Source organism: Microcebus murinus, chromosome 1, assembly GCF_040939455.1.
Source record: "Microcebus murinus isolate Inina chromosome 1, M.murinus_Inina_mat1.0, whole genome shotgun sequence".
Taxonomy (NCBI): Eukaryota; Metazoa; Chordata; class Mammalia; order Primates; family Cheirogaleidae; genus Microcebus; species Microcebus murinus.
In genome coordinates, this window is record NC_134104.1 from 71,455,532 (window position 1) to 71,478,965 (window position 23,434).

Sequence of the window (23,434 nt, forward strand, 5' to 3'; positions counted from 1 at the left end):
CAGTGGTGGTGGAGCACAAGAAGGGGTCCCCTGGGCGCTCCATGGCTCTGCCCATTGCCTGCAACCTCTGAGCGCTTCTCATGATTTACTAGGGCTGGGTATTGGTCCCACAATAACACTGCAGCTGACTCTCTCCTGAATGTATCATTTTCTGGCACAGAGATCAACTCATACAGCCCATTACATCACTTACTGATTCAATTGTACATGGCGTGGCAGACTTTTACCTGCAAGCACCACCTACTGACATGGAGATTAAACTGGACATCCCAATATAGTTCATACTATTAGAAATCCACAGGTCTATGGAAAGAGATAAGATTTCAGAGAACTCCATCTCTCCTTCTCGACAGGAGGAAAGAAATCTGCCCACATGCATAGGATACTACTGCTACAGACTACAAATAAGTAGCAATTGAGACAACCCACCATACCAAGGCCTCCTATAACCAAAGTATTTATTCAGAACATAGGCCCCTCTGAAAGTACCCTCAAACAAAGCCCAAGGTCCTCACCCAACATGTGCTGCAGTCACCTCCTTAAGAGGGTAAAAAATAAAGTGCCATCTAAACAAAAGAAAATTCAAAACCAAGAAATAGCAGCCTCTCTAGATGAGAAGGAATCAGCACAAGAACTACAGAAATATGAATAAAAACAGAGTGTAACCCTCCTGCCATGGATCACACCAGATCTCTAGTAATGGCTCCCAACCAAAATGAAAACACTGAAATGACACATAAAGAATTCAAAATATGGAGAGTAAGGAAGCTCAATGAGATCTAAGAGAATATGGAAAGCTAACTCAAAGAAGCCAGAAAAGTAATTCAGGAAATGAATGAAAAATTTACTAAAAAGATAGATATATTTTTTTAAAAAAACACCAAATAGCTCAATGGACACCTAGGAGATTTGTCACAAAAGAACATCAACAAGCTGGTCAAATTCAACATGAAGTAGGAACTCCTACAAGCCATGAGATGAAAACATTAAGTAACTTATAAAGGAAAACCCATCAGAATACCAGCAGACTCCTCAGCAGTAATCCAGAAATGATTGGAGTCCTATCTTTAGTCTTCTTAAACATAGTTTAAGAATTATCAGCTAAGAATTTTGTATCCTATAAAACTCAGATTCATAAATTAAGGAGAAATAAAGTTTCCCAGATAAGCAAACTCTAAGGGAATTTATCACTACTAGACCTGCCCTACAAGAAATGGTCAAAAGTGCTCTAAACATCAAAAGGACTGGTCAATACCCAATAAAGCAATAACACAGGAACAAGACAAAGCAATTAGGCAACAATCAACATGATGACTGGAACAGTATCTCATATACCAATATTAGCATTGCATGTAAACGGTCTAAAAGCCCCACTTAAAAGATGTAGATTGGCAGAATGGATTTAAAAAACACAACAAAATATCTACTGTCGCCAATAAATCTATTTAATTCATAAAGAATCTCATAGACTCAAGATAAAGGGGTAGAAAAAAATATTCCACACAAATGGAAAGCAAAAGTGAGCAGGAATAGCTATTCGCATACAAGATAAAACAGACTTTAAATCAACAACAGTTAAAAAAAAAAAGACAAAGATGGTCATTATATAATGATAAAAGGATCAATTCAACAAGAAGATATGACAATCCTAAATATATATGTACATAACAGCAGGGCTCCCAGATTCATAAAACAAATACTACAAGACCTAAGGAAAGAAATAAATAACAGCATAATAATAGTGGGGAACTTCAATATTTCACTGACAGGACTACACACATCATCGAGGCAGAAAATCAGCAAAGAAATAGTGGATTAAACAAGACTCTAGAACAAATGGACTTACCAGACATTTACAGAATATTCTACCCCTAAACTGTAGAATATACATTCTTCTTATCAGCACATAGAATTTTCCAAAATTAGACCATATGTTAGCCCACAAGACATGTCTCAGCAAATTTTTAAAAATTGAAATCATGTCATGTATCTTCTCAGACCACAGTGGAATAAAGCTAGAAATCAATTTCCAGAGGAACCCTCAAAACTATATAAATACATGGAAATTAAACAAACTGCTGATAAATAATGTTAGGGTGAACAATGAAATCAAAATGGAAACTTAAAAAAATTTTTAATTGCATGGCAGTGGTGACACAACCTACAAAAATCTGTCATATAGCAAAAGCAATGCTAATAGGCAATTTTATACTGCTAAATGCCTACATCAAAAAGACAGAAAGATCGCAAATTAACAGCCTAATGTTACACTTCAAGGAACTAGAAAAATAAGAGCAAAGCAAACCACAAGCTAGCAGAAGACAAGAAATAAAAAATAATACAAAGGATCAATGAAATGAAAATTTGCTTCTTTGAAAAGATAAACCAAATTGATAGACCACCAACTAGATTAACCAGGAGTAGAAGAGAGAGGATTTAAATAAGCTCAATCAGAAATGAAAAAGGAGACATTACAACTGATACCAGCGAAATAAAAAAAGATCATCTGAGACTACTGTAAACACCTTTATGCACACAAACTAGGAAATCTAGAGGAAATGGATAAACTTTTGGAAATACACAACTTCCCAAGATTGTATTGGAAAGAAATAAAAATTCTGAACAGACTAATAATGAATAGTGAGATTGAATCAGTAATATCAGTAACAAAAAATCTCCCAAACAAAAAAAGTCCAGGATCAGAAAGATATATAGGCAAATTCTACCAGACCTACAAAGAAGTAGCACCTATCCTACTTAAACTGTTCCAGAACATCAAGATGGAGGTATCCTCCCTAACTCATCCTATGAAGACAGTATCACCCTGATATCAAAGCCAGAAAGGACACAAGAAGAAAAGAAAACTACAGACCAATATCCATTATGATCATATATGGAAAAATCCTTAACAAAATACTAGCAAAATGAATTCCAAAAGCACTTCAAGAAGGTGTGGAAACAACTCAAGTGCCCATCAATACATGAGTGGATTAATAAAATATGGTATATGTATACCATGGAGTACTATTCAGCCATAAAAAATGGTGAACTACCTCTTTTATCATCCTGGATGGAGCTGGGTCCAATTATTCTAAGTGAAGTATCAGAAGAATGGAAAAACAGACACCACATGTACTCACCATTAAATTAGTGCTAATCAACACTTCTAGGCACATATGCAAGTAACATTCATTGGGTGTTGGGCAGATGGGAGGGGAAAGGAAGGAATAGGTAAATTCACACCTAACAGGCGTGGTGTGTGCTGTCTGGTGGATGGGCACACTTGTAGCTTTAACTTGGGCAGTGAAAAGCAATTTATGTGACCAAAGTGTTGGTGCCCCAATAATATTTCAAAATTTAGAAAAAAATCCATACTGCCAATAGTGATTTACAGATTCAATGCAATTCCCATCAAAATACTAACATTTTTTTCACAGAATTAGAAAAAGAAATCCTAAATTTCATATGGAATCAAAAAGGACCTCATTTAGCCAAAGCAGTCTTAAGCCAAAAATACAAATCTGGAGGCATCACATTACCAGAGTTCATATTATACTGCAAGACTATAGTAACCAAAAGAGCATGGTACTATCATAACGATAGGGACACAAACTTATGGAACATAATAGAGAACCCAGAAATAAAACCATATAGCTATGACCAATTGATTTTTGAGAAAGCAGACAAAAACACACGGGGGAAAGGATGCCCTATTCAATAAATGGTGCTAGGAAAATTTGATATCCACATGTAGGAGAATGAAACAGGATCCCTCTCTCTCGCCATATACAAAAATAAACTCAAGATGCATAAAGACTTAAATGTAAAACCTAAAACCATGAAAATTCTGGAAGAAAATATAGGAAAAACTTCCTGGATGTTGGCCTAGGAAACTATACATACAACACAGGCCTCATATCCAGAATCTACAAAGAACTCAAATCAGTAAGAAAAAAAACAAATAACTCCATTAAAAAGTGGGCAAAAGCCATGATCAGACATTTTTCAAAAGAAGATAATCAAACAGCCAACAAACATATGAAATAATACTCATCATCACTAATAATCAGAGAAATGCAAATTAAAAACACAAATTAGATACGAACTTACCCCTGTCAGAATGTCTATTATTAAAAAGTCAAAGTAGCAATAGATGTTGGCATAGATGTGGTGAAAAGGAAACTCGTATACAATGTAAATTAGTACAACCTTTATGGAAAACAGTATGGAGATTCCTCAAAGAAATACAATAAATAAAGTAATAAAAGTAGTAGAAATAAAAGTAAACGTACCATTCAATCCAGCAATCAATACTGGATATCTACCCAAAAGAAAAAGTCTTTATATGAAAAACATACATGTACTCATATATTTATAACAGTAGAATTCACAATTGCAAAGATATGAAATCAATGTAAGTGCCCATTAACTGATGAGTGGATAAAGAAAATCTGGGATGTGTGTGTCTGTCTATAATATTTATACATACTGTATATACACACACAGTATGGAATACTACTCAGCCATACATAAAAAAGAATGAAATGATGTCTTTTGCAGCAATTTAAATGGAACTGGAGGCCATTATCCTAAGTGAAGTATCTCAGGAACAGAAAAACGAATACTATGTGTTCTCCTTTATAAGTGGAAGCTAAATGGTGGGTATCCATGATCACGCAGAGTGGTATATTGGACATTGGAGATTGAGAAGGGAGGAGCCTGGGAGGGGGATGAGGGATGAAAAAGTACCTATCAGGTACAAAGTACACTATTCTGGTCATGGTACACAAAAAGCTCTGACTCCACCACTATAGAGTTCATCCATGTAACAAATAAACAAACAAGAAAACACTTGTATCCCCTAAACCTATTAAAATAATAAAAAGAGAACATTAGAGAACTAAACCACTGAATAATAGTACATATTTGGGTATGATTATTTTGACATACACACACACACACACATAGAGAGAGAAATGGTACCCTTAATAGAGAACTTCTACAAATCAATAATAGATTTGAGACCAGCCTTGGCCATGTAATGAGACCCTGCCTCTACAAAAGATAGATAGATAGATAGATAGATAGATAGATAGATAGATAGATAGATAGATAGATAGATAGATATCACTATTTTATAAATATTGGCATCTTTACAGGAAGTGAAAGATGAAGTATTTCATTGTTATAGTAGTGGACGTTCTATTTTACTAAGTGTGAATAGTGTACTAAAGAGTAAGGATTGAATACTATTACTGTTAGTTATAATTGAAGGGTAATAGCAAGAAATGCCTCATATTTAAGTAGTCATTTTTACTTCTTTAAAACATTTACCAAATATTACTGGTTTTACCCTTAATTATGCAATTAGGTATTTATTCCAGTCTTTGTAGTGTGGCCTTGTTTGTACTTGTCCTTCTACAGAGGGACTTCCAGGAATTCAAAGGAGATGGTTGAGTTCCCTAAGCCTATGGTCACTGCAGCTTTCTCAGCACTAGAAGATGCCCTAAACCAAGGTAGGCTGTGACTCTTGCAGAAGATCAGGGAGAGTTCCTTGGGTTCCCAAGTAAAGTCCCTTGCTCACTTCCCTCTCTCTTCCCCAAGTAGGAATTTCTTTCCAGGATGTGCTGCGTGGAGTTGGGGCTGATGTAATATAGGCACTCCCCTGGCTCACACCAAAAGCTTATGGCCTCCCAGACCAGCACATCACCAGGGCTCACCCAAGGCCCATAGCCACTACTACCTGACTGCTACTGATATTTATTCAGGGCCCAAGACCACTTTAGTCAGCCAGCGGTGATGCCTTTTGGGACTCAGGTCATCCTGCCAGGTTTTCTTACTCCCTTTGGCCCCGAGTGGGGGTAGAAGAGCTTCCTCTGCTAGCACTGACCTGGCCTAGAATCAGGGACCATGGAGTTCTGCCCATTGCTATGTTTTACCATGGTGGAGCTGATACTAGCATCCTAGGAAAATCCCCTGCACACTTCCCTCTCCTCCCAAGAGGAAGGAATCTCTTTGTAGTGCGCTGTCTGGAGTTGGGGGAGGGATGACACAGATACTCCCATGGCTGCTGCAGGTGATATTGCACTGGGCTGCACCTGAAGCCCACAACCTCCCAGACCAGTGCAGCGCTAGAGGTCACCCCAGGTCTATGGTCACTGTGGCCTGCCTGCCGCTGAATTTTATTTAGGGTCTAAGGACACATTAGTCAGCCAGTGGTGAGGTGGGCTGGGACTCAGGTTCCTCCTGCCGTGGTGGTGGATTCCCTTCCAGCCTGGGACAAGTCTAAATGCTCTCTTTGTGGGCACCAGCCTGGAAGCAGGGGCTGCGAGGTTCTGCACAATGCTGTTTTACTATGGTGAGGCTGGTACCAAGTTCCAGTGCAAAATCCCACACAGAACTTTCCTCTCCCTCTCCCAAGTGAACTGATTCTCTCTCTGCACTTTGCTGCCTGAGTTTGGAGGAGGGATGGTGTAGGCAATGTGAGACTGTTCTTTCTAGCCTCTTCAACATGTCTTTTCTTGTTATTATGCTAAAACCTGATATTGTGATAGCTTACCTGGTTATTTAGCTCTTGTGAAGGCGTTTTCTTGCATGGATAGATGTTCAATTTGATGTTTGTTGAAGGGGTGGTGGCGGGGAGGCAGAAGAGGGATGATGACTGGAGGGTTCTATTCTATTATCTTGTTTCATCTTCTCCAGAAAATAACCCCAAATAGTTTATCTTGGAGCTAGAAGGAAACTATGTATTTTTTTCCTAAATCTGACCTTAAACACTTCTATATTTTAGAGAAACTACAGAAATTATCTTAGGGGAAAATTTTCTCTTTCATTTATGAAAAACTTATTAATATAGGCCTCTGACCCCAGGCTAGTCTTGGGATAAATTGGCAGTAAATGACTCTGCATAATAAAGTAAAGGACAGCAAGTTTTCTCCAGGTGGTAGCGGAAGGGGTGAGAGTGATCTTGGGAAAGATCAGGTGTGTTGTAGAGCACAGCTGAAACATTTTAAAACAACAATGGACCAACAGTCAAGTTTCAGCAGGAATCATTAACCTTCAGTGGAAATTGCTTACACAGAAAAATATTTCATTTGTCGTTTTCTGAGGAGTAAAACAGATGCAACTGTGGTCACACTTTGGAAATAAAGGAATCCAAAGAGAGCTGGAGAATCTGAAAGAGGGACATTGAAGTAATAAAGAATTGAGTTAGGAATAGGAGTTTTGAGTAATGAGTAATAGACAAACCCCAGATAATCCTTTGCAAGACTTCCTGCATTTAAATTAGATTGTGCTAAAGTTTTCTTTCTTTGTTGGGAGGAGTGGGCGAAGATAATAATAATAATAAATAATAGAAACAAAAAAAACTACAACTAGTATGACAATTCCTCATATAATTCAGCAATTCCACTTCTTGGTATATACCTGAAAATACTGAAAGCAAAGATTCAAGCATATATTTGTACATCGATGTTCATAAAAGCGTTATTCACAATAGCCAAAGTGTGGAAGCAACCCAAATGTATGTTAATGGATACATGGCTAAACAAAATGTGAAAATGTTCAATGGACTATCATTCAGCCTTAAAAATGAGGGAAATTCTGACATATGCTACAACATGGATGACTCTTAAGGATGTTATGCTAAGTAAAATAAGCCATTCACAAAAGAACAAATACTGTATGATTTCACTTATATAAGGTACCTAAAATAGTCAAATTCATCGAGATAGAAAGTAGAATGGTGTATGCCACAAGCTGCAGGGAGGGGGAAATGGGGAGTTAATTTTAAATATAATATTTAATGGGTACAGAGTTTCTGTTTGAGAATATGAGAAAGTTTTGGAGATGGATAGTGGTGATGGTTGTACATCAATGTGAATGTACTTAATGCTATTTAAGTCTACATTAAAAAATGGTTAAAATGGTAATTTTATGTATATATTTTACTACAATTAAAGAAAAGAACAATTAACATTTATTGAATACTTGAAATGTGGCAGATATCCTTCTAAGTTTTTCTCAAATAAATTTCATTGAATTATCACAGCAACCCTGGGAAGAATTATGATTATTCCTCTTTCCTAGATGGATAAACTGTACACATGGAGGTGTCAGGGTACAATTCCCCACAGGACTCTCATGTTAATGTGTGTCTTGTGAGCAGAGACACTGGTTGCCCTTTTTCCAGACTATCCTCTCAAGGATATTTTTATAGCAAACAGACTTGGAAAATAAAGATAGTGTCTTCTTTAGATGCAACACGCAGATTTGTTTATTGTTTAATATAATAAAGATAATGTCTCCAGGGCAAAGTTCAGCCAGGCTTACTGCCCATTATAAAACATTTGGGTTTCATACACTCAAGAGTCTTCTCCTATAAAACAACCCACTGCATATACAGACTTCTCCTGCCCTCTTTGCATCACCCTGTAAGAACTGGGTCTCAAAGACCTGGCACAAATGCTGTTTTGGCTACTGCTAATCCTTTGTCTCTGACTCAAGAGTCTCATGTCTTCTGCCAGCATCCATAAAACTGTTGGCAGCTAACGTGTTAGCTTGCAAGTAGGGTAAAATCTCAGAGTCTTCACAGTTCTTACAAGAGGTTTAGCAACTTTCCCAAGATCACTTAGCTAAAAAGTAGTGGAGCTGGCCACTGGCTCATCACATGGGACCTGGTGGAGCTGGGAAGCTACCACACCCAGAGTTGGTAGAATGGAAACAACTCAGCCACAGAGATCCCTGCTGTCACCCTTATGAAGTGAAAAGGACAACACCCTTTCTGTATGATACTGGGGCAGAGAAGAGATTCTTAACGCAGTTTTGAGTGCACACTCTTTCCCTGTGCCTGTACACATAACTGGAGCAAGCTGAGTTCTGTTCCTCCCACTGCACGGTCCTCAGGACTGCCATTCTTTAATTCTGTTGCTAAGTCTGGTTCCCTGTGACAGACTCTTTTTTCTTCTGTGATAATTTTTTTACAGTGGTTCATTTTGTCTGTCTTTGCACAGTGGCAGGCATATGCCTGACACAAATGACAGATGGGGTTCAAGGTTTTTTCCAAAGAGGCTACCAACCTCTCTATAGATCAGTAGGCATAAATGGATGCATATGAATACTTTTGGAATGGTTTAAATTAAAAAGACTAATCAAAAAGACTGGCCATAGCAAGTGTGGGGAAGGATGTAGAACTACTAGAATTTTCATAGACCTGGTGAGAATAAAAAATAGTACAGCTATTCTGGAATACAGTTTGGCAGTTTCTTAAAAAGTTAAACATACACTTACTGTATGATCCAGCCATTCCACTCCCTAGTATCTATTCAAGATAAATGAAAGCCTACCTCTATATAAATAAAGACTTGTGTATGAGTGTTCATAGTTTGATTTACAACAACCAAAACTTTGAAATAACCAAATTTCGAACAACAGATGAATGGATAAACAAATTGTGGTAGATATCCATTCAGTGGAATATTACTTATCAATAAAAAGAAACAAACATTGATACATAAAACATTGCAGATGGACTTCAAAATAAGTATGGTGTGTGAAAAAAGACCAAACAAAAATAGTACATACAGTATGATTCCATTTACATAAAATCATAGGAAATATAACCCTACCTATGGTGACAGAAGGCAAGCCAGTGTTTCCTTGAGTTTTGGGACTTGGGTCCAGGAAAAGTGAGAGGAGGGGCACTAGCAAATTTTACAAAGTGATGGATATGTTTGTCATCTTGACTATGATGATGATTTCAGGACTGTCCACACATGTCGAAACTTATCAAATTACTCCCTTTAAATGTATATGGTTTATTGTATGTCAATCAAACATGAATAAAGCTGTTTTACACAATGGATGCATAGGGAAAATGTGCCGCCTAACACTTTTTCTCCAAAAGTGTCTGAATACTGTCCCCTCCTACTAAATCACCCTGTTTAATATCCATTACTTAGTTCTTCCTAGGAGACTAGAAACTAGCTTGTTGAGGGCAGATATGGCTTTATTTAGTTTCTTGTTCCTCATGAACCTTAGCATAGTGTCTTGCAGGCATCATAGGCACTAAATATATATATATATATATATATATATATATATATATATATATATATATATATATATATAATGTGTGAAGAATGAATTAACCAATTAATTGAACAATTATCAATGGTAACAGTCTTTACACACTGTTATTTATGCATAGCTCTATAATTGCTAACTTCCTTCTCCCCAGGATAAATTCCTTCTTTTGACAAGCCAATACTTCTCACTCCAGATTATCAAGCAACAAATCTTTGTTTGGAGAGGACCTATGAGTGTAAAGGATGAGTATAAAGGATGCAATTCATAAAAGGATTTAAGAAGCATTATTTGTTTCTCTTCAAGCAGAGCATTCAGGTGGCCTATTATGTGTGTTTTCAGCATCATTAAAATTTGGAATTCAGTTGATAAAGTGTCTGCCAACATTCAGAAATCTGAATGTAAATGGAAAAGGATCTGTACATAGGAGAAAAGCTCTGGACCAGGAGATGAGAGTCTGGTATTCTAATCCAGAATCTGTCAGTTACTGACTGTTTGAACACTTTATCACTCTTGGCCTTAGTTTCCCAGTACTTAAAATAAGAGAATGAAGCAGATTTCTCATGGGGCTTTTCTATGTCAACATTCTGTGATCTTGTGATTCCATGAAAGATCTATTTAGACTGCACTAGGGTTGAAATGTACTCTGTTAGGGAGGAGAAGAAATGAGGTAGGCAGTTTAGGAATTAAGTGGAGGAGGAGGTTAATTTTGCAGAGTATTTCTACTTTTAGAAAAGTCTAGTACATAGGTGAAGGTATTCAGGGTGCAATTCCTTATCTCTAAACTTTACTTGGAGTATACCTCTCTAATCACATTATACTTCTAGGGAATGTGAAGCTTTAGCTATGGATAAATTATGTGATGAAAAGATCATGACAGTTTTGTTTTGAAGGATGCATGAGCCACGCATTCTGAAAACTTCCTGTGCGTGTTTCAAATCCAGAGACATCAGGCAAAGATTTGGCACAATCTACGTTCAATCACTGTCAGAGACCAGAATTGCATTTTCTACTCCTGTTTCTACTTGGCAAGAGTCCTTTTTGTGCTTTTGCCTAATGGGATGCAGTCTCCAGAAGAGTGATTGATTGCCAGGTGCAGGCGTGATGAAGCCAGTGCAACTGTGGCTCACCCCATCCCCATAGTGTAAGAAGCAAAGCACATGGTTTCTATGACTAGGACACTGTAACTTTCTTTGGCCTTGCAGGTCATGACATAAACACCGTGAAGTTAAAAAACAATAAATAACCTATGTATGTACCGAGTAAACGGCATTCCTTTATGGTAGAAGAAATTCAGGAAAATAAATAAATTAGTGTTGGAACTCAGGGTCAAAACTTAATTGTAAAAAATGAAAGTATAGTGGTCACTTTAAAAGGCTAGTTTACTAGTGGTGTCATTACCACTCTGTGCTTACTTAGCCAAAAAAAGTGTATGTGTGTCAATTATATGTGTGTCAGTTATATGTCAATCTTTTGCTCTAATGTTAAAGCCTATCTCTGTCTAGAAAAAGAAAAATTCATTTCTGAAAGTCTTGAAAAGTATCCTGAGTCTTTTCTGAAGGTTCTTAAAGAAGAGAAAAAGAAGAAATGAATGCAATTCAATACAATATTGAGCAAAACTTTCTAAAGTCTTCTTTATCCATGTGTTCCCCAAAGTTCCAATCATTTTCCTCCTAAAGAAAGACAACCCAAAGTACCATCTAGTTTCTGTAGCATTTCCAAGTCCCAAATATCTTGTTGATATGTGGTCCTTTCCATCCAGTCTGGATATGGCAACTTGTGGTTTATGATATATTAATAGAAAAGACAAGTTTCAACCACCCTACTTTGTATCCCACCATTCAGGGACGAGCCAGGATATAGTATCCAAATAAAAGCTCCCCTTAGGGATAAGAAAGTATGGGAAATTCAGAACTCATTGGTCCATGGCAAGGGTGGAATACTGATGGATGGGTCTTGTGAAGAACTCTTATTCTATTGTAGAAGAAATTCTTAATAAACCTTGGATCTGATTCCTGGAAGGAATTTCCTAATCTGTGATTTTCTATGGCCCTTAGCTTTCCCATCTGGGAAGTTGGAAGCTCAGAGGTTTTCACCGTCAAGACTTTTTAAGTTCACACTTGTGGTTTCTTTTAGCAATGCATTTCCCTCAAAAACATAGTAGGCTTCTGATCTGTTTGCTGCCAGTCAACTCCATGTGCCAATTACCATATCCAAAGTTATTTCCTAGACACAATGCTCAAGTCTGCTGTATTTCTTTGCTTTCTTACCCCCATGCTGAACTCTGAATTTAGTAGCATACTGAAGCATATCTCATACAATAGGATCGGGCAGGAAGAGAATGCCCTTAATCTGATCTGTGCTGCAGGACTGAGTTTCTTCATTAAATTAGTAAGTCCTTATAGACTTTTTTTGCTCAAAGCCTTTTTATGTCTTGCTCTTTGGAGTCCAGAATTAGTTGGCTTTTCAGACCCAAATTTCTATTCCTATCACTTTGATTTCTGTTTTCAAATAAGCCAATCCTTGCAGGTACTTATTTCTTCTTTATAATACCTTGCTAAATACACTGACACACACAATGCACACTGAAACATACTGGATTTTTCTTGTCTATTGCACTAGAACTTGTTCTGCCTTCCAAGTTACTGAAGGTGACAATATTATCAAAAGTTTTGTCACTATATAACATGAGTTGTCATCTTTCCAGCCTCTTGGGTGTCTGTTTACTCTCCAGCAGATGCTTCACCACTAAGCAAAATCCACATATTTTAAGTTTTTGTTATAGCAGAGCCTTACTTTTGGGAATCAATTTTATAGTTAGTTATTAGGGAAATAAAACAAGTATGCCAACAAAAAGACCATTCGATACTAATACAGGAGAGAGAGAGAGAACACTGTTACTGGGAAGCACAACAGGTTTACATGTATGTAAGGCAGTAGAAAAGTGACTACAAAGTCTGGACAGAATTTTACATAAATTTATACAGGAATGTAGTAGAAAGAGCAATTAAAACTTCTCTTATCTCCTCAAGAGACAAAGACATTAAAGCTTATGACACTGTCTGTTCATCTCCGGAGAGACTCCTGAGCTAATTCTAGAGGTAACATTTTACACAGATAGATTTCCCATGACCTTGGTGATATCTCTATATTGTAAAACCTGGAGATTGGGCTTAATCTCTAGAGAGATTTATTTTGATTCCAAAGATTAGGGTAAAAACTCAGATTTATTATGGCTCCAAGAAAACACATTAAGGGAGAAAAGGGGAAATGGTCTCTTTACCCTTCATAAACAGAGAAAATAATTTTACCCTTACATTAGTTAAGGTCATGATAACAAATAGGCCTAATATAAATAATGGCTCCCAAACAGTAGAAGTTTATTTCTTGTTCACATAACAGTCCAAAGTAGATGTCCTTGTTTCTGCAGGTCAGCTCTCCTCCATGCCAGGTCTTCTCCATTCAGTCATTCAGGGACCCATTCTATTTATCTGCTATCTTCACCTGTGATTTGCAAGATTATTCTGAAAGTTGCAATCCTGGTTAACCATAAATAGCGTGGAGGAGGCACTTCTCCATCTTAAAAGCTTTAGCCTAGACATGATACTCATTGTTTATGCTCACATTCCATTGACTCAGTCATATGGCTACAATTACCTATAAAAGAGTCTGGAAAATGTGGTCTAACTCTACCCAGGAAAATTAACTCCCAGAGGAAATTGATGTGGTAAACAGCAAGCCATATATACAAGAAATTAGACAAAGTAATGTGAAAGTGAGATCATAGGGCCCATTGAGTAATTAAAAGGCACTGCTTTTTAAAATTGTTCACTTTTGGCTGGGTATAGTGGCTCATACCTGTAATTCCAGCACTTTGAGAGGCCAAGGTGGAAGGATTGTTTGAGACCAGGAATTTGAGACCAGCCTTGGAAAGATAGTGAGAACTTGTCTCTACAAAAAATAAAAATTAGCCAGGAATGGTGGTACATCTGTTTTCCTAGCTACTCAAGAGACTAAGCCAGGAGGATCGCGTGAGCCCAGGATTTGGAGGTTGCAGTGAGGTATGATTGTGCCACTGCACTTTAGTCTGGGCAACAGAGTGAGGCTCTGTCTCTGAAAAAAAGAATTGTGTTCATTTTTCCAGTTGCTAGTGTAGTTTCTAAACCCACCTGGTTCACTCCTTTACTCCTTCTAGAATTACAACCTGGCAGTATTTCTTCTAGCACTACTGCAGCAATCTCTTTTGTACTGAGTTCCTCTTGCTCATTTAGAAGTCTCAGTTGGGATGATGTTGATGTTGATGTTGATGATGTTGGTTGCTTGTGACACCACCTGTTCTAAATAGGCCTGTTCTGAGTTCCCTAGACCTTATATACCCCCAGCCAAGCATCCCACTGCTTCAGTTATCAGCCTCAGCACATGGTCAGGCACATTATTTTTTGCCAGGTTTTTTAGACTTAAAAATGCCAGAAGCTTATTTCCAAGCATTCATTCAATTCTAATGAAAGTGCATTGAGATCAGGGCCCTTGTGTGTGTTGGCACATCATCAAAGCTTCTCAGTCACTGTTACTAAAGCATTTTTGCTTGGAGATGTGAATGGCCCCAAGGTATTCCATCAGTTTCCATAGCTTCGCCCATTCTTACTTGTATTAGCCATGTCTCTTTATTTTTTGTATTTTGATGCTTTGACATCTGGGGCCTTGCTGACTCTGGAGGGGCTATAGCTCCCAGGGTTAGCCAGTTCCTAGAGATAGTAAGCAACTCCTCCAGAGCCCACACCCCAGCTACTTCCCTTATTGAGCTCTCATACTGCAGACCACTATCCACCTGCCCTAGTCACTCCAGGGCCAGTGTATTAGTCTGTGTCCTCCAGAAACAGAACCAAAAGGATGTGTGTAAACAGATGCCCCTCAACTTACTATGCGGCTATGTCCTGATGAACCCATCATAAGTTGAATATATCATAAGTCAAAAATGCATTTAATATTAACATATGTAACCTACCAAACATCATAGCTTAGCCTAACCTACCTTAAATGTGCTCAGAACACTTACATTAGGCTACAGTTGGGCAAAATCATCTAACATAGACCTATTTTATAATTAAGTGTTGAATATCTCATGTAATATACTGAATATTGTACTGAAAGTGAAAGACAGAAAGGCTATATTATATGAGTACCCAAAGTACAGTTTCTACTGAATGCATATCACTTTCACACCATCATAAAGCTGAAACATTTTAAGTCAAACCATCATAAGTTGGAGATCATCTTACACATAAAAAGATTTATTTTAAGGAATTGGCTTATGTGATTGTGGAGGCTTGATAAATCCAAAATCTGCAGAGTAGGCTAGCGGGCAGGAGACCCAGGGAAGAGTTGCAGTTTGAGTCCAAAGACAGTCTGCTATCAGGATTTCTTCTTGCTCGGGAAGGGTAGCCTTTATTTTATTAAGACCTTCAGTTGATAAGATGAGACCCGCCCATGTTATGAAGAGAAATCTGCTTTACTCACAGTCCACTGATTTAAATGTTAACTTCATGCAAAAAACACCTTCACAAAAACGTACAGAATAATGTTTGACCAAATATCTGGGCACCCTGGCCCAGCCAAGTTAACACATAAAATTAACAATCACAGCTAGGCAGCAGATAACTAGGGACAGCTCCTATATCCTAGAACCTGTTGAAATTATTCAAACTTGCCAATCCTAAACCTGCTTACCCTGCCTCACTCATTCGTTCCTTCCTACAGAAACCGCAATAAAGGCTCTTGCCTACCGTGTCCCCTGACTCCCTCTGCTCCTGCTGGAGCCTGGTGCTTCCCCATGAGGCCCCATGTGGCATGGCGTGCCTCCTGTTTCCAGGGATCTGTAGATATAACAACCTTCTTTCTCCATGATGGTCATGTCTGTGTGTCTTACCACGCCTGATTAAAACAAATTGTGGTTGCCCTTAAAATGTCACTAAATAAAACATTCTAGGTATTTTCCTACAGTAGAAATTTTATTACTGGAAAACTATCTCAGATTCTAAATTTAAAATCCTCATCATTCCTGCCATAGGTTTAATGGCTTCTGCTCACTTACTGTAATGTATTAGCTCTTGCTTCTGAGCTTCATACCTTTGGGCTGACAAAGTAGTGGTATCTAGTATCTCAAGTGTGAGGTCAAAACCAACTATCGTGTACTCCTTCTCCCAGAAGAATTACACTCTGAGGCCTAAACATAGCCCTATTCGATCTTGAAGCTATCTGAAGGCTCTAACTCCTGCACCTTTCAAATATAATCAGCTAATTAGAGCCTTTGGAGCTAGTATTCAGACCTTGTCCTAACCCCTTCAAATCCAAAGACTATGTGGTTTTTTTTATTATTTATTTTATTTTATTTTTAAGACAGAATCTCACTCTGTTGCCGTGGCATCAGCCTAGCTCACAGCAACCTCAAACTCCTGGGCTCAAGCAATCCTACTGCCTCAGCCTCCTGAGTAGCTGGGACTACAGGCATGCTCCACCATGCCCGGCTAATTTTTTTTCTATATATTTTTAGTTGTCCAGCTAAAAATGTTCTTTCTATTTCTAGTAGAGATAGAGTCTCACTCTTGCTCAGGCTGGTCTCGAACTCCTTAGCTCAAACGATCTACCCACCTCAGCCTCTCAGAGTGGTAGGATTACAGGCGTGAGCCACTGCGCCCAGCCCAAAGACTATGTCTTTAATTACCAGTGGGTTGGCAGGACAATTAGTTGGTACACTTGAACTTGAATAAGTGACCCATACCAACTCAGGACATCAGCATCCTTCCACATTATCTACAACTATGGTTTATACAATTGAATTATATCTTGGTCATTCCTTGCCTACCAACACCTGCCTAGCTAACTCCTGATGTAGAAGCTGTGCTGGTTATTTTTCATCATCCATACCCACTTCCATATTGATTTCCTGCTCTTTTATGCTCTGCCATATGCCCAAGGAAGCTCTGACTGTCTAACCTTTGCTCCTAGCTTCCGCTTGTGTTCACCCAGTGGAAGGCACTAGCAGGAGAGAGAAGGGTGGGATATTTCTCTCCCATCCCTCCTGTTCCACCAAAAGCATTCCTGACAGTTGCTGCATGTCTCTAAAACTCTTGTTTCTGGAGGGCAGCCACTCCTCTAAGGCCCTAGTTCTCACTGGGTTCCAGTAAAAGTAATTACTGCCCTTATCCCATCAGCTCCAGGGTGGGGGCATTATGGCATTTGTAATGGATTGCTCTTGTTGCTGGTCTCCGGGTTCCTCACCTTTACTTGTTTGTTTCCTTAACCTGGCCCACATCTCTGGAAGTAGCCCCTTCTTTAAAGTCTCTTCATTTGAAATATCTAGGTGAATTATGCTCCCTGAATCAAACTGAACCATTGCAACCTATAATAATTGTGACGAGCCTGGTGAAAGAAAAAATAGGTTTCTAAGATGGGGAAGCTGAACTAACACAGCTAAGCCTCCCTCATTGTTATTAAGATCAGGCCTGGTGCTCATAGCTAGACCATGTTTTTCTCCCGTTGGACACAAACAATTTCACAGAACACCAGTATCAAACAAGGTCACTTTGTGACCATGATGGAGTGAGACTAAACAAGAACAATTCATAAATTTTTAAGCACAAACAAAAACGAGGTCTTCATGCAAACTACAAAATACCAAACACCCCCATCTACTGGCTAACATGAGTGACTGATGCCTTTTTCTTTTCAATTACAGCTTTATCTTTAATCTACCCTGCTTCTAGATAAGATTTATTAAGATACCCAACCATAGAATTGTTTCTGCTTCCTAGCAGCACCCAAGTCTGAGCAAATCCACATTTCCTGGAACCCTCTCCAAAATCGCCTGACTAAAACCTATAAATCTTTTCTAACACTCTTAACTGAGGCAAAGTCCCCCATGGTGGCAGTATCCCTCACTTCAATAAGTAATAAACCCAATTTGTTCAATTACAGGTGTGTTCTTGGTGCTCTTTGACTAGAGGCCATTAACACTGAAAATGCCCTATACCAGGTGGCCTGAGTTCTTTGATTCAAATTCTCCCTTATATTTGTTCCAAAGAAAATTGATGGGCAGAAACCTTATCGCAAAAGCCTTCAAACTTGGAAATGGCTGAGATTGTCACACCAAGAGAAATCTTTTTTCTAGAGAACTTTGTAGTCATCTATCCTACCCCAGTTCTAGGAAAGCAAGACAATCCAAACCTGGCCACCACTGATGCACGTGCATAACAATGCCTGATGGAAATTCACAGCCACCCAGAGGCAACCCACTCAGGAGCTATGATACTCTACCAGAATCTCAGGTCACTAAGCCTTTAAAAGACCAAAATGTGATCTTAGGTCCTTGTATGGGCATGTTTCAAAAACACACAAGTATTTGGAATAGACACTTTTATATTAGAGATGGTCCAGGGAGCCATGAAGACCTGCTGCATTTTCACTCATCTCAAACATCCTGAGATACTATCAAAAAGATACATTTTGAGTACTCTGCTTCCTGATGGCCATGATACCTTCCTAATGATGTGAAACTTCTCTCCCCAAAGTGGAATATTTTGTGGGTACTCATATCCTGTTCTTACCCATCAGTGTCATCCATCACAACTCTCATCATCAAAAAGATTTATTTCCATGAACAGACTGCACAGCTAGCTGATCTCTGACCATGCCCATTGGTTTAACCAGGGGTCCTCAAACTTATTAAACAGGGAGCCAGTTCACTGTCCCTCAGACCATTGGAGGGCCGTTGGAGAGTGCGGCTCACATTCCACACATGCGCACTGTGGGTCAGGGTCAAGTCGACTGCTAAGCAGGACAGGCAGCAGTAGCAAAAACACCCTGTGAACTGGATAAATGTCCTCTGCAGGCCGTAGTTTGAGGATGCCTGGTTTAAACTCTTGTTTTGGAAAGTGTTTTCTGAGTTTGGGCTCATGCATCCATGCTAACTTATTCATCGTGCACCTCTTCCAAGCCAAAAACAACCTGGAGTGGTCAACTGGGCCCTAAACTTTTGAAGATAATAGGACTATCCAATCAACCCTGCTGCTGCAGGCCTTGCCTATAATAATGTACCCCACTTCTCTACACAGATCATCCTCTCTCAAAAGTATTCATTACAGCTTTAGCTTTAGCTCACTACAACAAATGCTACCACCTCCTCAGCAGCCAGAGGGTTCCTGGAAGTCTCAAGATAATTAAGAGGACGCAGAATATACTCTTCCCTGCACCAAAGAATAGGGAAAGTGTCAGCAGGTAATCTAGGATGGGAAATGATACACAAGAAGCTCTTGAATCTGCTGAAAACTGGAGGACTGTGACCTGAGTCTTTCAAGTTCATATACGTAGTCAACTCTGTAGGTTTACAATTTGCAGCACCAACTCCCCCACCTGTATTATTTTGTCTACCCTGTTTTCACCACTTCCGGCTCCATTTAGCCAGTTAAGACCCTGTTCTGTGTGTCTCCTAGATCCCCAAATCTAAGATGAGTGACCTGAACATGTTGTCAAAGGCCTTCTGAACTCTTGCCAAAACCATGTTCAGCCTCAGGACTTTAAAATCCTAGATGGTGAGAGAGTATGGATAGAACAAGTACCCTGGAATGTGTGCCTCTACCTTGGGATGAGTCTGAAGGAGACTTCTGGACATGGGAATGTCTGCCTCATTCCTGACTCTACAAAAGATTCAGTTTTCTCATGAATCCTCCTGAGATAGACACATCAAATCTGATGAAATAGCACTATCTGTTTCTGGGAAGTACCCTGAACTATTTGTTCACTTCTTTTTGAGCTTCTCTTTTCAAACTCAGATTTAGATATTGATCCTGTCTTCCCATTAGTGATATATTTGGCCTTCTGTCCCTATCATACTGAGCTCCACCTTCTGACTGAATATAACATTCATGCCTCCCTCCATCCTCTCCTCAGGGGAGAGGCTCCTTCAGTCCGAGATTCCCAGCAGACTCCCAGCTAGGATTAGTCTCAGGAAGTGCTGGGGAAATTAGACACTTTGATAGCTTCTATTTAATAACCTCTGCTCATCTCTCTTCTCTTTTATATTCTGATCATCCATCCATCCATCCTCCTGTTCAATCATCCATTCAAAACTTTTAAGAATTTCCTATATGCCAAAGACTGTGTTAGAGTCTTGGAATGAAACAAATCTGCATCATCATTGAGTCTACAATATCATGGTGGAGAGCAACTTTTAAAAAAGAAAAAAAATTCATTAAAAGGGATATGTACATAATAAGTATGAACTGCATGTTGATGGTGACTGGCTGCCTTCCTTCCTACCTCCTTCCTTTCCCTAGCTCCTCTCTAATACTCAACTTCCTCCTCTTCCACCACCCTCTTCAACCCCTGAGCCTGCTGTCTGCACCACCACTGCCATGCCTTCTTCTAGTTTCTCATCTTTTCTCTCTTTTCCTTGCACATGAAATGAAGCCCCATGAGAGAGATATTAAAATGTGTCAGTTGTTCCACAGGAAGGCATTTAAGTGAGATTTGGAGTGGCTGAACTCAGTATGGAAAATTTGTGTTGGGATAATGAGTTATCTGTGTACACATAATATCTATTATGGAAGAGCAGATGAATTACAGAAATGGCTGCTGTAATTGGTGTCTTTGGGGAATAATACTGGAGATAGGACAAAATGATGTTACTACTCTATTGGCCCAGCACCATGAATTTAAAAATGTTTATGTGAAAATACTAAAAGGAGATCTGTGTTATACTCCCACACACATATAAAAGAGACTTGGACCAAAGTGCTGGAAACAGTGATAAGAGGCAAATATGTTTGCCTGTATAACCAGAACCATATAAAAGGAATGATCAGGCATATGTCAGTCTCTGACCAAACCAGGCAGGGTCAGAGCCTTTGTCCTGGGGTACACTAGTGATTTGATGGGTGCCTAACCCTCCCTCACAGATACCTTAGCAGGCTGTCCAGGAGTTCTGCTCGGTTTATTTCACTTATTCATTCATTAGTTCATTCAACAAATATTTACAAAGTGCCTACCATATGCTAGGCTCTCTGCTAGGCTGGAGGTACAACTGTGAGCCTGAAGGACATGCTCCATGCCTTCATAGAGCTTATGTTCTAGTAGCTGCTAAGAGTAGTACTGGAAGCGGCCCAAGCTAGGGACAATAGGATGTAACCATAGTGGTTCTAACATTCGACTTGATGTGCCAGATTCTAGGTGCTTTACTTGTATTTATTCATTTAGTACTCATCACTACCTTAAGTTTAAGGTTATTTTCCTCACATATTTTATTTTTATTAACTTTATTATCCTTCTTCTACAGAGGAGGACACTGGAGTTCAGAGGAATTAAGCATCTTGCCCCAAATCATGTCGTCAGTAAGTCGCAGTTCTTTGCTAAAGTCTGTGTACTTAGCTACTGTGCTGTTGAAGGTTTCAAAATGAGAAAGCTAAAATAATGCAGCAGGAGAAAGCACATCTCTGCCTCCCATTCTAAGGCTGAGAGTTAAGTGGGCAAGGATCAGAAGGAATGGAAGGTGGGGTCCACCTAACCCGAGTGACTAGTTAGCCAAAGTAATGCATAAAGACGCACATCAGGTCCCTGCATCTTCCTCATGGTTTCCTTTCTGAACCACTTGCCCTGACCTACCTCATGTTCCACTTTCCAATCCATTCCTCATCTTCCTTGCTTTAGAGCTTAAGACTCCTTGCCCCTCAGGCCTGGCCCTCCTGCTGCATCTCTACCTGTAAGCCTCAGCTTCCCATCTGGACCGCCCTCTGGTAACACTCTCCACAGCTCTAGATAATGCATTGCCTAAGGTAGCACAGTCTCTGGTGCTACACCCTGCAACTCTCCAGGTTCACCTAGCCCCTCGGGTAGGAGAAAAACACAGAAAATCTCAGTATGTGTCCATGTGTATCACTCATTCATATAGATACAGTACAGGTGCATTTGAGGCTACAGGGAAAACAAAGTCTTTGATCTTTGATTCTTCCCTTCTGCTGTAATCTAAACCAATAATGCAATTAAAGAGAATGTAGAACTGTATCAGGAAATCCTTTTTCACTTTATGCTGAGCCTAGCTTATGGAGAAGTAACATAGCAACTGGATTTTTCTCTCTATGCCTTTGTTAGCAACTGAAATCAGAATGACTTATTTTTTTTTCTCCTGGTTTCATTTAGGGATTCAAACACCTTTGTTCTGGTTCTCTGCAAAATTCTATTATTTCTTTGGGGAAAAACCTCTCTCCTGCCTTATAATCTTCTGCCATCAGTAGGAATCAAAGTCAGAATTAAGTTTCAGGAGAAAAGCCATCACCTTTGTCATTTGACAACAACTAAAATGGGGGGTTTTGACAGATGACAAATTGATTGTGATTATTAGAATTATTTAAGTCTTGAAGGCCACATTTGAAGAGTAAGAATTTTTCTGTTTACAGGTATAAAGCTAAAATGAAAGTACAAATTGCTTGACAGCCATATTTTCCATTGTTTTTTAGAACACTTTGCCCCTACTTCCAGACAGAGAGGTAATGCTTTGCAGAAATGACATTGTTACTGCTGTTTAGTCAACGTAGAGTTATTCAACAAGATTTGCAGAATGTAAGAGCTGGAAGAAAGCTCTGAAATCATCTAGTCCAAAGAACTCATTTCCCTACTAGAGAAACGAAAGTCCAGAGAGGGGAGCTGCTTGGCAGAAGTTAACTAAAGAATCAAATTGTGCCTGGGTCATGAATCTCAGCTCAGTCAAGTGTCCTCACATCTGTTACCTGTTAACGCATCTGCTGTTTCTGTAAAATTCTTAGACATGTGGCAGTAAGGAGATGCCCCCCCCCAGTCAGCTGTAGCCAGAGCTTTGTGTGAGTGTGGGGATTGTCTGTAACACTTAAATAATTTAATTATTAATGGTAGAGAAGAGCTCCAGCTGCTGCTGCTGCTGTTGAAGGCTCATCATTCTCACATCTTTAGTGACACCTCATTTATCAAACAGCATGATAAGATGATAACTTCACAGAATAAAAAGTGCTGACTTTATTTTATAGTGTCTAAAATACCTTTTTCTTTTGGAAAAAATGTCAAAATGAAATACATGTTTTCATAGTGTAAAATTGTACTTCTCCCTCTAAAACTCTCCTTTTTTCATGATGCATAAAATGTTTAAAGAGTCCACCTGAAAACTTACCATTGGGAACCTATGTCTATGTACATGTAAATCTTCATACATTTCTTGAGAACTTTCTGGAATGATTTTGAGTGGAAGGATGTAAGAAAGACAAGGGAGAATCTAAGCTTCCATTCCATCTAAAACTTAATTTAAAAGATACTTATAACCATGCTTGCTTTT

The 23,434-nt window shown here is 39.0% G+C and overlaps 1 long non-coding RNA gene across 3 annotated transcripts in view; it reads left to right on the plus strand.

Moving 5' to 3' along the window:
* The window catches only part of LOC105879766 (uncharacterized), a 215,802-nt gene that overhangs the window by 20,722 nt on the left and 171,646 nt on the right, over window positions 1–23,434 (plus strand). Inside the window, exons 4-5 of one of the 3 annotated variants that reach the window (XR_001157879.3) lie at window positions 21,413–21,467; window positions 22,590–22,952. The exons of 1 other annotated variant lie outside the window; for it this stretch is intronic. This is a non-coding gene — a long non-coding RNA (uncharacterized LOC105879766). Of the gene's footprint in view, window positions 1–21,412; window positions 21,468–22,589; window positions 22,953–23,434 lie in introns of those variants that run through there. One more of the 3 variants, XR_012919263.1, reaches the window with a different exon arrangement.